Source organism: Nyctereutes procyonoides, unplaced genomic scaffold, assembly GCF_905146905.1.
Source record: "Nyctereutes procyonoides isolate TBG_1078 unplaced genomic scaffold, NYPRO_anot_genome, whole genome shotgun sequence".
Taxonomy (NCBI): Eukaryota; Metazoa; Chordata; class Mammalia; order Carnivora; family Canidae; genus Nyctereutes; species Nyctereutes procyonoides.
Genome location: NW_026575051.1, coordinates 10,541,147 through 10,556,679, shown reverse-complemented (window position 1 = coordinate 10,556,679; position 15,533 = coordinate 10,541,147). Strand labels below are relative to the sequence as shown.

At 38.2% G+C, this 15,533-nt stretch overlaps 1 protein-coding gene across 2 annotated transcripts in view; it reads left to right on the top strand.

Moving 5' to 3' along the window:
• USP49 (ubiquitin specific peptidase 49) overlaps nt 1–15,533 on the top strand; it is a 91,407-nt gene that overhangs the window by 18,464 nt on the left and 57,410 nt on the right. The gene's annotated exons all lie outside the window — the stretch shown is intronic.

The window sequence follows — 15,533 nt, the reverse complement described above, 5'->3', positions numbered from 1 at the left end:
GTGGATCTCTCTTTGCTGATGTAGAAAGATAGCCACTGTTAAAGTTTATTTTACTTATTTGTTTTTAAATATACCTAGCAGCTCTTATTTGTTTAAGTAATCTCTGTGCCCAGCATGGGGGTCAAACTCATGATTCCAAGATTAAGAGTCACGTATGTGCTCTTCCAGCTGAGCCAACCATATACCCCTCCCTGTTAAAATACTTCTTTATTTTTTAAATTACGTATTTTTAAAAAATGTTATGGAACCATATGTATAAAATAATTCTATTTTTGTAAAATATAAGGAGTGTTATTGATGTGTTCCCTTTTTTGGGGGGAGGTATTCACTTTTTCCTTTATATACACTTCTACAGTGTTTATTTTCAATAAGCATGTGAGGAATGGGTTAACTGAGACCATCTCTACAGGGTTATCTTCTGTAGTAGAAAGGGAGAAGAAGGAAGCTGACCAGAGAAGAGAACTGCTTTATTCATATGATATATATCAGTCAAGTTTTTGAGTTATAAATGAGGACTGGAATGGCAGAAAAGGGATACAATGAAAATTGAAACCATTCAGTGGAGGTCTTAAAGGCAATGATAAAGAGCCTGAATTTGACGTGAAAAATGATCTATAAAATGGCGATGATAAAAAATTAAAAAAATTTAAAAAATAAAATGGAGATGATAATAGTAGCTGGGGTACCACTGGGTTCTTGTGAGGACTAAATTAAATAATGCATATAAGATATTTGGAACAATAACTGACATACAGTAATTGTCCATTATTAGTATTATTAAATGAAAATATATTATCTTTTGTAAGCCTGATAAATTAACATTTTGTCTTTTACTGTGTATGATGATGATTCTGCTGACTCCTCTGACAGACCATGTAGCTTTTGTGTTTCTAGCAGTACTGATTGTTGGACCAACCATTTCTATTTTTCACCTCCCATCTATTAACTCTTATTTTTAAAAATATTTTATTTATTTATTTATTTATTTTTAAATTTTTTTTATTTATGATAGTCACAGAGAGAGAGAGAGAGAGGCAGAGACACAGGCAGAGGGAGAAGCAGGCTCCATGCACTGGGAGCCCGATGTGGGATTCGATCCCGGGTCTCCAGGATCACGCCCTGGGCCAAAGGCAGGCGCCAAACCGCTGCGCCACCCAGGGATCCCAAAATATTTTATTTATTTATTCATGAGAGACACAGAGAGGCAGAGACATTGAGGAAGAAGTAGACTCCATATCAGGAAGCCCGATATGGGACTCAATCCCCGGACCTGGGATCACTCCCTCAGCCTAAGGCAGACACTCAATCACTGAGCCACCTAGGCGTGCCTCATGTATTAATTCTTAGTATCTAAATCTGAAATACCGAAGGGGGTTATGTAATTTTTAGACCTTAGGACATATGATGTCCTACAAGTTGCTGTTGGTTTTGTTTACCAATATTGTCTTGTATACTAGTTACCTTTTGAGGTTTGTTTAAAAAATGAGGGGAACAGGTAATTTGGGGGGAAAACATTTTCTGTGCCCATGGGATGTGGAATAGATATGTCACTTTGCACTGAATGTGTTCATCAGTTTTTGTTAGCAGTGCAGTGTAATGAGCATATTAGCTACAACACCTACGTTGGCAGCCAACAGTCTGCTTGTGAATTCTTTTAGAAAACAGAAATCTGGCAAGAAGTGTTCCTGAGCAGTTGAAATATCTTAGGGAAAATTACATAGAACAAATTAAGTAGAACAAATTTCTTCTCCAAAAAGAAATTGTTTCGCCACTGAAACCCGCAAGAAAAGATGTTTGACTTGTGGATTGAGATGTGACAAAGTAATTTGGTAGGACTTCAGGGTTCATTCTGTATTTCAACCTTTCATTTAAGTTCATCATTCAAAGAATTTGAAGGTATATTTATATTTGTGCGTGTGTTTTAAGATTTTATTTTTTTTATTCATGAGAGAGGCAGAGACATAGGCAGAGGGAGAAGCAGACATCCTGTGGGGAGCCTGATGCGGGACTCAATTCTAGGACTCCAGGATCACAACCTGAGCCAAACAAAGGTTGATGCTTAACCCCTGAGCCATCCAGGTGTCCTGATGGGAAAAATTGCTAAAACTATTTTAAGAATGATAAATTTCTCGCTTTATAGTATATGAAGTCTTTGTAATTACTTTTCCTTTCTACTTCCAGTTAAAATGTATCTTAAAATGTGTATCTTTTTGAGGTTTTATTTTATTTTTTTAAAGATTTTATTTATTTATTCCTGAGAGACAGAGAGAGAGAGACAGAGACAGAGAGAGAGGCAGAGACACAGGCAGAGGCAGAAGCAGGCTCCACGCAGGGAGCTCGACGTGGGACTCGATCCTGGGTCTCCAGGATCAGGCCCTGGGCTGAAGGCAGCACTAAATCACTGAGCCACCAGGGCTGCCCCTTTTTGAGGTTTTAAAATAAAAAACCTTCAGTAGAAATAACGATGAAAGTTTATATTTAAGCACAGTACTTGTCATTAAGAGGTCTTCAGTAAATTTTTATTGAATAAATTAACATGTGCATGAATAAAAAATATTATTTTGATTTTGAACTTTATACCCTGTGATTTGGACACAGTCTAGCATTGATGTATAAAGGCCTTCTGTTCAGCCCCCATTTCCATGCCTATTTTCCTCTCCTACACCACAGGCACCCTGTCTAATGTGTTTGATGTATATCCTTGATTCTAGATGTATCTTTCTAAAATGCTTAGTGATTTTTTTGGTATACTTATCTTTAATTCCAAAACTGTTCATGACACTACACTATTGCAGAATTTGGCTATAGGATTATCCCTGTAAAAATGCTATAGCTCTGGGGCACCTGGCTGGCTCAGTTGGTGGAGCATGTGACTCTTGATCTAGGGGTTCTGAATTTGAGTCCTATGTTGGGTGTAGAGATTACTTAAAAATAAAATCTTTGAAAAACAATGCTATAGCTCTTACTCTGGTTTTACTTTATTCACTTGGCATTAAGATCTATGAATGGTTTTGGATATACATTTAGCTAATTGCTTCTACCTGCAGCATGCTATTCCACGGTGTGCATCCATTCCCATAGTGATGGGTGCCTAGGCTACCATAAACAATGCTACCAATAACAGTCTTGTTTGTGTTCATTATGGGCATGTCTGAGAATTTCTTTGGGGTACAGACTCAGGAGTGGCATTGTAGCATAAGTACTATCAGTCTGCCGAGTGTATACACCTTACAGGCTTCGTATTCTCAACACTTGCTATTAGCAAGTTGCGTCCCATTTCTCATATTTTAGTTAACTGTTTCCCTTCTGTGAAATAAGCATGAAAGAATAAACATAGTATTAAATTTTTCTTTTTACTGAAGTATAATTGACATCTAACACTATATTAATTTCAGGTTATAACATGACTTGCTGTTTGCATATAATGTGAAATGATCACCACAATAAGCATACATTGTTATAAAATTTTTTCTTACAGTGTAGACTTTTGCAGTGCAGACTTTTTCTGCTGTCTTGCTAATTTGCTTAAAGAATAGATCTGGACATTTTATTATTTTTTAAAGCTGGAGGAGTTTTTGGTTTTGCATTTATATTTTGCAGAATATTAATATATTTTCTCAAACTTCAAAAAAAGGAAGAAAATGATACTTTATACAGTAGCTTGTTTTCTTCTTGATTCCAAGAGAGTGAAACGAACATATATTTATTTTTAAGTTTTATTTATTTAAGTAATCTCTACACATCATGTGGAACTTGAACTCAACCCCAAGATCAAGAGTCGCAAACTCCTGGGACACCTGGGTGGCTCAGCAGTTGAGGGTCTGTCTTTGGCTCAGGACTTGATCCCGGGGTCCCGGGATCGAATTTTGCATTGGGCTCCCTGTGAGGAGCCTGATTGTCCCTCTGTCTTTGTCTCTGCCTTTCTCTGGGTCTCTCATGAATAAATAAATAAAACCTTAAAAATATATATTTTTATAGTATTTGGGGATTTCTAGAGAAGAGCATATTTGCTGAGATGCCATTTCTTAGGGTCTTAGAGAAAGCTGGGCAGCAGTTTCAGATTCGCTGGTGAATCCCGCTACTATTTCTTTCAGTCTTCAGAAAGGATAAATGTCTCTGAAACAAAATGTTGACTTGTTTCGACAAATCCGCAGTATTTGCGCTTTCCTGAGGAAACAGTAGTGTCTTAAGCATTTTCATTTCTTACCAAAATATGATGCAGTCAAGTTATTTTGAGTTTGGTTTAAAATCTGCTTGACTGGGGATCCCTGGGTGGCTCAGCTGTTTAGTGCCTGCCTTTGGGGCAGGGCGTGATCCTGGAGTCCCGGGATCCAGTCCCACTTCCGGCTCCCTGCATGGAGCCTGCTTCTCCCTCTGCCTGTGTCTCTGCCTCTCTCTCTCTCATGAATAAATAAATAAAATCTTTAAAAAAAAAATCTGCTTGGCTCTGTGAAAAAGGAATTTTAATTTGTGAAATGATTGATGTAGCTGTAAACTGTGAACTTTCCCCAATAATACTGTAATATATTTAAATTTTTCCTTTTTTTTTTCTGGTTATGACTTTTAAGTTAAGTATCAGCAAAATATTATTTCCTGCTCTTGTTTTCAAACAAAGCCATACTCTATGCAAAGGTGTAGTGTGTTTTTTCCAAATAACTTGATTTTACACTGCCTTGAAAAGTACATTTTTTATTATTTTCTTTTTCCTTCAGAAATCTTGCTTGGAAAACCATGATTTTAGATGTGATTTTAAAACATTCTTTTTAACCTTTTAAAGAATCTTTTAAAATTTAACATTTATCAACGCTAAATAAAAAGTACCCTACCTGCTCTTCCTTCCCCCAACATTTGGCCTCTACAGGGACCTCCATTTTCTATTCTTCCAGCTGTTTCTTTTGGTATTTAATGCCACACTTGTAGGCAGTAGGGCTATACTGCTCTTTTTAAAAGTCTATATAACTTGTTCTCTAGACCTGCACAGCTCTCATTCTTGGATCTATCTTACTGTATAACATAGATATTTCCTTCATCTCCCTATGTTGGGACCCTTTGTCTTCCCTCTTCAGTGTTTATTTTTAAGCAGTTCTTCCCTAAGGTTCCTAAGAGCAAGCTGCATAGGATGTAAATTTGAGAATCTGCGTGTATGAAAGTATCTTCCTTTTCTCACATACTTGGTTCATAGTTTATCTGGGAATAGAATATAGAATAATTTTCTGAGTTTAGCAGGAATTGCTTTATTGATTTTTAGCTTCTGTTTTGCTAATGAAAAGGCTGATGATATTCTAACTCCTTTTTTTTTTTCTTTCCCCTCCTTGGTTCGAGGTGGTTTAGGATGCCTCTGATGTTCTGAAATTTTATGATAATCTGCCTCATTGTGAGCCTTGTGTTGAGCAGGGCACACTGGGGGCCTATTCAATTTACAAATGTAGATTTTTCAGTTCAGAGAGATTTTGTTGAATTCTTAAATTCTAACCAACCTTCCCTGTCTCTCCCTTGCCCCCAGTTTTCCTTTCCTTTCCCTCCTGAACTCTCTTTGGTTTGGAATGTATGGTGATGGGTCCTTTACTTTACCGCCATCTTTTCTATTTCCATTTTTTTGTCTCTTTCTGGAGTATGTCTTGAACTTCATCTTCAGACTCTTCCAATTAATTCTGTGTTTCTGCTATCATACTTTCAATTTCCAGTTTTTTTTTTAAATGTTGTGTGTATTTTTTTTTTTAAGATTTTAGGGGTGCCTGGGGTGGCACAGTCGGTTGAGCGTCTGACTCTTGATTTCAGGTCGAGTCATGATCTCAAGCCCCGTGTTGGGCTCTGTGCTCAGTGCAGTCTGTCTGTCCTTCTCCTTCCTCCTCTATGCGTGAATTTTCTCTCTCTCTCTCTCAAATAAATAAATAAAAATCTTTATTTTTTAAATTTTTAAAAAAGATTTTATTTATTTACTCATGAGAGGCACAGAGAAAGGCAGAGAGACACAGGCAGAGAGAGAGAAGCAGGCTCCATGTGGGGAGCCCGATGTGGGACTCGATCCTGGGACTCCAGGATCATGCCCTGAGTCGAAGGCAGAGCTTAACCGCTGAACCACCCAGGTGTCCCAATAAAAATCTTTAAAAAAGGATTTTATTTTTCTGCAATCTCTTCACCCAATGTGGGGCTCAAATTCATGACTCCAAGATTAAGAGTCACACACTCCACCAAGTGAGCCAGCCAGGTGCCCCTCTGAATGTTGCTTTTTAATAGTATATTTTTGTTTCATGGGTGGAAAATTTCTTCTCTGAGTATGTTAATTGTAATTACATTTTTTTCTTCAGCCTCCAGTACCATCTGTTTCCTTAAAATACCTTTACTTGATCATTTCTTTTGGTTTTTCATTTAGGGGATTTCCTTAAATGTATAGCTTTGGCTGTCTTACTCATGTTTTATAATGAACCACTTGAGAAGCTGAAAGCTGGATTTGCTGGAGTGAAGGCTTCTAAAAGTTGGCTGGTGGTATTATTCATTATAAGGTAATTAAGAGCTCACTTCTAGCAGCCGATATTTATAAGTATTTTTCTGTTGGCCAAGTTCTTTCCTAGAGAGAATGCTCCCATCATTAGTTTACACCCCTGGTTGCCACATTTGGGAGTCTGAGTGGGGAAAGAGCAGGGGCTATCAGCCTTTTAGGATATCAACTTTCCCATAATCCCCATTTTTTTTATTTTAGACTACTAGGCATGCCCCTAGTTGTGTTTGAGTCCAGGGTCTCTCTAGTTTGCAAAGTAGGCTTCTCATCCCCTACCCAATGGCTGCTTGGAGTCAGGGTTGAAATCTTGGGGCAGAACTTTCACTCTGTACTCCTTTTTCATCCCTGCCTGCTATCCTCACATTCAGAGGTATTCTGTGCTTCTCTGGTGTATTCTAGCACAATTCAATTTGATCTGGGGTTCCCCTTATGCTCTGCTAAATAAAAAAAACAGTCTGTTTCCAGCTTCCACAAACTTTGTTGTAGTTTTTTCTTCCTCTCCTATTCTTTGTCCTTGTAGATCTTGTTTTTATTCCTGTTTCAATGGAATTATAGAGAGAGCAGAGAGGCAAATGTAGATGTTCAGTGCATCATGTTTCACTGAAAATCTAAATTTATTCTCTAGTGCCCTTGTTCAGTACAAGACTTAATAGGTGAATGGCTTGTGGCAATTGCAAAATTTTGCTACAGTGCAGATTTCTGGATAACAAAGTTTATTTTGTGGTTTGCTATCCTCAGGATTAATGCCTAACATGTACTTTGCTATAGAAGAATGACGTCTGAGTGACTTTGGGAACTTCACAGATACGAGTAGAGTACCTGGGTGGCTCAGTTAGTTAATCTTCTGCCTTTGGCTTAGGTCGTGGTTCCAGGTTCCTGGGATCAAGCCCCACTTCCTACTCCTTGCTCAATGGGGAGCCTGCTTCTCCCTCTCCCTCTGCCTGTGGCTCCCCTTCTTGTGTGCACTCTCTCTCTCTTTGTCGAACGGATGAATAAAATCTTCAAAAAAAAATCAGGAACTTTACAGATAGAATAACAGAACTGTAGATCACTAAGTAACTTAAATGTTCTTTTTATGGATGTGGAAAGAGACCCAGAGTGCAGAAGTGGTCTATTTATGTTTTCTCATCTATCTAGACTGGAACTGAGTCTGTACTCCAGTTGTCTTTTCCTTGTCACTATGGTTCTATATCGTCCCACTAAAGTAACTGGAAATAGAAGCCCTTTATCCATTGTTTATATACTCAAATATCCTGTGTATGCTTTAAGTTTGCAGTCATGAGTGTAGGAGATTTTTTTTCTTTCTGTTAATTTTTAGGGTCCAGTTTTTTTTTTTTTTTTGGTGAACTTCAAACTTGAGAAAATGTGCATTTTACCACTTTAAAGATGTTTCTGTTTTGAAGAATTTATAGTAAGCATTTAAAAGTTTTTTTTTTCTTCCTACTATTCCTTTCTCAGTGGGTTCCAAAAGTTCTTTTTTTTTTTTTTTTCCAAAAGTTCTTAGAGGAGAAAGGTGGCCATGCTTTCCTGAATATAATTATAGCAGGTGAAGTAATGTTTTTTTTAATATTTTATTTATTTATTCATGAGAGACACACAGAGAGAGAGAGAGGCAGAGACACAGGCAGAGGGAGAAGCAGGCTCCATGCAGGGAGCCCGATGCAGGATTTGATTCTGGGACTCCAGGATCACACCCCGGGCTGAAGGCAGCGCTAAAACGCTGAGCCACCGGGGCTGCCCTGGGTGAAATAATTTAAAATAAATCAGGATGCCTGTTAAAATTTGAAAGTAATGTGGAAAAGGGAAGCAGGTGTTTCAGGTTTCTTTGGAGAAATCCTAGGGTGCTTTCTTACCAACTTTGCAAAACTCAGTTCTCAGTGCTTCTCCTCTAAGACCTCTTCCTCCATTTTACCCATGGGACATAAATTTTTTTTAAGATTTTATTTGTTTATTTGGGTGAGAGAGCAGAGTAAGAGAGAGACAGCACGAGCAGGGATGAGGGACAGAGGGAGAAGGAGAAGCAGACTCCTTGCTGTGTAGGGAGCCCAGTGTGGGGCTTGATCCCAGGACCTCTAGATCATGACTCTAGCCAGAGGCAGATGCTTAACCAACTGCCCGTGGCACCCTGGGACATAAATCTTTGTCTTATTTCCCCATTCCCTCCTATATTCTGTATGTGGTACATTTGCCCACAGCACACTGCCAGATTCATTATATGTTGGCATAGAATTCTTTGGTGATTTTCATTTCTGTCTAAAATCTTTGGGGGCAGACCCCCTACATTGTACTTTTGACCAAATTTACTTACAAATGTATTTATGGAATACCTTCTCTGATTGAGGTACCGGGCTCCTCTGTTGGTGCTAGCATCTGGGGGGGGGGTACATATTAAGTCTTAAACAGATACCTGATGGTTGGTATAAATTCACCTTTTTCTCTAGTCACTATTTCAGAGCAGTTGAAAGAACGGGCTCTGCCCCTTCCTTTGTGTCACCTTGGTGGCTAGCAGTAACAGCTGGGAACAGAATGAGGGAAAGCCTGTTGCTTGGGAGCTCAGGGGTCTAATGTTCCCTTATGTGGAAAGTGAATATGTTGTAAGGGAAGTTCTCTGAGATTCCTTACAACCTCCACGTTTCATGATTATAAAGAGGTGCCCCCAGTGAGTCAATGACAACTTTTTTAGAACTAGCCCACAAAGAAAACCTCTTGTAGGATTGAATGGAGTCCAATGGAAATATTTCCATAACTGAGCTAAGCTGCTGCATACATAATCTAACGTAACATAGAACACTTTAAATGATAGAGCATTGATTTCATTTTATGCTTTTTTTCCTCTTCCCCTCTTCTCCGGTTAAACAGTGCTTTCTCATTATACTTTGGAAATATTTTAACTTTTATTTTTTTCTAATTTTTTTCCTGTGAAATATATTTTAAAACATGTATACTTTATTTTATTTTTTAAGATTTTATTTTTAAGTAATCTCTACACTCAGTGTGGGGCTCAGACTCACAACCCTGAGATCAAGCATCACATGCTCTATCAACTATCAACTGAGCCAGCTAGGTCCCCCAAAACATATGTACATTTTAAAGATAAGTGAAACAAAAGCCAGGATAACCATCCTCTAAGTGTAAAAGTTCCTCCCTTACACCCAACCCCAGGTTAACCGCCATCCTGACTGTTATCATGAAAGTTAGGATTTTGCTTCTTTTTATTATGTTTTAAATTCTGAACTTGGAAATGGATTAGCTTAAAATGAGAGGCCTTCAGTCTTTTGACATATGTGCTTTATTTTTTACACAAGGTAATACTAGAAAAATAATAGATGATGCCACTGACTCTTCTGAGCACTTTCCACATTATAACTCCCCAGCAGCTGTATGATATAGGTGAGGAAACTGAACCCAGGCTAGGAATTGGGTCCCACTGAGATTCTGATCCAGCCAACCTGATGTCTAAACCTGCTCTCTTGGGATCCCTGGGTGGCTCAGTGGTTTAGCACCTGCCTTTGGCCCAGGGCGTGATCCTGGAGACCCGGGATCAAGTCCCACATCAGGCTCCCTGAGTGGAACCTGCTTCTCCCTCTGCCTGTGTCTCTGCCTCTCTCTCTCTGTCTCTCATGAATAAATAAATAAAATCTTAATAAAATAAAATAAACCTGCTCTCTTAACCACAACATCTAATTAGGGTATTGTTTTATAATTTGATACAACTTTATATTTTTCAGATCTGGGTTTATTTTGTATCTTAAAATACTCTAACCAGATAACAGGGTAGCCATCAAGCTCTGTATTGTTTCTGCTAGAACTGTTCCATTGGAAAGCTCTATAGGGTTTTGGTTCTTGTCCAAATACTCCTAACATCTCATTGCTTGGCACAGATAAAGAACCCATCAATTGATCTAAACCTTATTGTATCTTTAGTGTTGTCTATTTTAGAGCCCTTCTAAAATGTTCATTTTATAAATATCAGTTTTTAATAGGAATTTCAGGGAAAATCAACAGTATCACTTTATGTTTATAGTATAGTGAATAGTGATATGTAGGTTAGCTTTAATTTTTTTTTTTAAAGAAAGGTTTTTTTTTTTTTAATTTTTTTTATTTATTTATGATAGTCACACAGAGAGAGAGAGGCAGAGACACAAGCAGGCTCCATGCACCGGGAGCCCGATGTGGGACTCGATCCCGGGTCTCCAGGATCGCGCCCTGGGCCAAAGGCAGGCGCCAAACCGTTGCGCCACCCAGGGATCCCGGTTAGCTTTAATTTTTAATTAAAGAGCTGTGATTCTTACTTTCTTCTTTTTCCTTTTTAAGTAGTCTCTACACCCAGTGTGGGGCTTCAACTCATGACCCCAGAATCAAGAGTCACATGCTCTACTGACTGAGCCAGCCTTCAGTGATAAGTCATTATGTTTAAATTTTAAAATCAGAAACTGTTTCTATAGGAGTGCAGATTAAAAAAAAAAAAGGAGTGCAGATTTACATCTCAGTCCCTTCTTGGCACAAAGCTTTGTTCTTTGCCAGTGGTATTGAGTTACTGGAATTGCACTAATCAAAGCAGTTATCTTGGGCCTAAGTGTTGCTGTTTTTTTCCTGTGTGGTCCTGGACCAGTCATTTAACAACTGATTCAAGTATCTTATCTTTCATTCATAAGTGCCCCTGGCACCCACCTCACTGTGAGAATTAACTGAGCAAATATATGTGAAAACACCTCACTTAGCATGGTATCTAGTAGGAGTATAATAAATTTTCATAAATGTTCTCTTCCCATTAAAATTGCCACTTTGTGCTGACAAAATTGTTGTATAGTATTTTTAAAAACATTCTTGGTAATGACAACTAATGTTTTTAAAATGATTTGGATGTATGCTGCAGACTGAGCTCTACCAATTAATGATATTTATTATATGTGGGGTGTAGAAAAGCAGGATTAGATTTAAGCACAGTGATGGAATAGCAATTCTGGTGCATGCTGTATGGAAGGCCATTTTTGTGGCTGCCACTGTTGCTCTACAAACTAAATGGGATTTGGTATTGCTTTTGTTTGCATATATTTATCTTGGATGATTGGGGAGAATGCAAGTATATCTGCTATTGCTTTTAAGTCATTTTAATTTTTGTGAGAAGATATTCCCAGTGTGGCTAAGAGCTTATGCTCTTTAATCCCTATAAGCTGTTAGTTAAGACCAGGATATTATTTAACTAAAATAAAGATGCAGATACCAAACACATTTTAGGATTCTTTAGCTCCACAGGAAAGGTCAGGTTCTTGAATCCTAGCATGCTCCCCCAAACCCCTGGAATGTTCAAATATCAATGTCTCTTCTCAATAAGTCTTGTTATTTTTAGTAGCAAAGAAAGAAGAGCTAACCCATGTGTAGCTCTTGTCAGTTTACAATGCATTGCACACACATTTTATTTGATCTATGCAGCATCCTTGGAAGGGAGTAGAGCTGATGTTATATCCACTTACAAGTAGGAAGGTAGAGATCCCAGGACATTAGTGAGTTGCCCAAGGTTACACTGCTAATAAGTGACGCTCAAACTCAAGCCTTATGATTCTAAATCTGACTCTAGCACTCTCCCGTGTTCTTATGCCCCTTATAAATAAAGAGACCCATCTAATATCTTATTAGATACAGAAAGCCAATCAAGGCAGATGGATTTCTAAAATTTTTATTTCAAAACTTTTTGTTTATTTATTTGAGAGAGAGAGATTGAGAGTGCACACACACGTGTGAGTATGAGTGGGGGAGGGATAGGAGGAAGGAAAGAATCCCAAGCAGATTCCATGTTGAGCATGGAGCTCTACACTTGGGGCTCGATCCCAGGACCCTGAGATCATGACTTGAGCCAAAATCAAGAGTCCATATTACTTAACTGACTGAGCTACTCAGACACCCCTAAAACTTTTGATTTTAACCACACAGCCATTTAGGGAAGAAAATTTCTAATGTGGGGCATGACCATCTTTTAGTCTGAGGCTGTGGATCTTTTACACATCATTGTATTGGTCCTAGTTTGTTTTTATTTTGGAAACAATGTAAAAGTGTTCTGTTCTACAACAAACATGTACATGTGGAGAGATGAAAAAAATTACAGTTTATAGTGCTGAATGCCATGTGAAATTTTTGGGTTTTGAGGGGTTTGCTTTTTTTTTTTTTTAAAGAGTATCTATTTGAGAGAGAGTGTGTGAGTGGGGGTGGGGAGGGCCAAAAGGGAGAGGGAGAGAATCTTAAGCAGATATTTCATGCTATCCCTGAGCATGGAGCCCAGTGCAGGGCTTGATATCACAACCCTGGGATCATGACCCGAGCCAAAATCAAAAGTCTGATGCTTAACTGACTGAGCCACCCAGACGCCCTTGCCATGTGAAATATTTAATTGAAAATACTTTGTAGGGGTACCTGGGTGGCTCAGTGGTTGAGCGTCTGCATTTGGCTCAGGATGTGATCCCAGGGTCCTGGGATCAAGCCCCACATCAAGAGCCTGCTTCTCCCTCTGCCTATGTCTCTGCCTCTCTCTCTCTCTGTCTCTCCTGAATAAATAAATAAAATCTTAAGAAAAGAAAATACTTTGTAAATATTATTATATTGCTCAAGAATTAAAATTTGAGATAAAGGTCATTTTAAAAGAAGAGGTCCTCTATCAATAATTCATTCAACCAACAATATATATTAAGTCAGTAGGACTCTAGAATAAATGAGAAACAACCTGTTCTCAGGAAGCTCATAGTCTAGGTTGACATTTTATGTACACTGTATAACACAGCTTCATAAATCCATGGACCACATTTCTCTTTAATGATGAAAAAGTATTTTAATAAACAAGTTATAAGAAATGAGTTCATTTGGCAAGTGAACTTAGATTTTACCACTTAGATTATTCTGAACCATGGTCAGAGTGTGTCAGTACAATCCTAGTACCCTTTGTGTTTCACAGAAAATCATAAATCTGTTTTGCAGTTTCTGTGCAGAGGTCCTAAATTTGAACTTAAACCACTGGTCATTGTTAAAACCCATGGCAACTAATAACTTAGAACATTAAAGTCAGCAGACCTTGATCCTTTTTGTTCATGTTCTCCATACTGTGCTCTGAAATGTAGAGTGTTACATGTTTTCTTTCTACATAATTATTTACTCTGGGTAAATATGGGTGGTGTGTACAAATTTTGGAATTTGAAATTTGAGTGGGCCTGAAGATCACAAAACTCTTCAGTGGCAGAGTATGGACTGAAACCCAGGTTTACTGACACCTAGCTTTCTCTCTTCCTGCCAGCCTGTGCTAGACTTCCTAATTTAGCATATAAGACATTTAATTGTGGTCTTCTTAGAAGAATTTTACATGAGATTTCTTTATTTAGTGGTGGATGGATGTAAAATTTTTTTCTTATTGTGTAAGTTTACTCTACTTTTGTGTCATCCAAGGCTTTGGCCTATTTTTTACTCTCATTAGATATGACTGATTAGTGTCTGAGTGGCTCAGTTGGTTCATCTGCTTTCTGCTCAGGTCATGATCCCAGAGTCCTGGGATCAAGCCCAGTCGTGTTGCCTGCTTAGCAGGTATTTCATTTCTCCCTTTACCTCTACCCCTCCCCCATCTTGTGCTCTCTCTTACTCTCTCTCTCTCAAAAAATCTTTTTAAAAAATTAAATAAATGTATTGATATTCTTGTGATCAACTTTTTAAACTTGAAAAATAGGGATCCCTGGGTGGCGCAGCGGTTTGGCGCCTGCCTTTGGCCCAGGGCGTGATCCTGGAGACCCAGGATCGAATTCCACATCGGGCTCCTGGTGCATGGAGCCTGCTTCTCCCTCTGCCTATGTCTCTGCCTCTCTCTCTCTCTCTCTCTCTCTCTCTCTCTGTGACTATCATAAATAAAAAAAATTAAAAAAATAAACTTGAAAAATAATATAAAATATATACTTAAAATATTTTGAGATATATATAACACATTGGGATGCCTGGGTGGCTCAGCGGTTGAGTGCCTAGCTTTGGCCCAGGGCATGATCCTGGAGTTCTGGAATCGAGTCCCACATCAGACTTCCTGCATGGAGCCTGCTTCTCCCTCTGCCTATGTCTCTGCTCTCTCTCTCTGTGTCTTTCATGAATAAATAAATAAAATCTTCTTAAAAAAAGATATATAACACATAAACTATATTTTAAAATACATTAACTATATATGTTGAATCCTAGTTATATTTAATATTTAGTTACATTTATTTTATACCTATATTTAGATAACCTTAATTACCTAAAATACGAATCTATTCTACTTGGTGAGCCATCTGAACATTCCCTATGTATTAATGTATGTTAATTACATACATTAATATTAGCTCTTTAAGGAAAGGCATTCCTGCTGTCACTTTGATGTTAGTCCTTGGCGCTAATGTTTCTTCAGAGCAGAAACCTTTTTGAATCCTAGCTCTGCCACTTAATAACCATGGAACTTATTTATGCTTTAGTTTCACTGTCTATGAAATGGGAATAAAGATATTAACTAACTCAGTTGTACAAAGTGAATGAGTATGTGTGAGAGTGCTTAGATGAGTGTCTGGCACACATTTAAAACCATGTAAATGCCATCAGCAGCTATTATCATCATCATCATCATTGTTATTGTTATTCTTTGACAGAATAAGGTGAGGAAGTTTTTCAAGAATGGGCTTTATCCTCTCAAGCCCTGAACATTGCTCTAAACTAAAGATAGAAAGATAAAAGAAAGAAAGTTGCTAAACCTTTGTTAATTTTATTTATTTATTTTTTATTTATTTATGATAGTCACACACAGAGAGAGAGAGAGAGGCAGAGACACAGGCAGAGGGAGAAGCAGGCTCCATGCACCGGGAGCCCGACGTGGGATTCGATCCCGGGTCTCCAGGATCACGCCCTGGGCCAAAGGCAGGCGCCAAACCACTGCGCCACCCAGGGATCCCTAAACCTTTGTTGATCATTAGCTGTGTGCTAGGCAATGACCTAGCGTTCTTTTTTTTTTAAGATTTTTAATTTGTTTATTCATGAGAGACACACA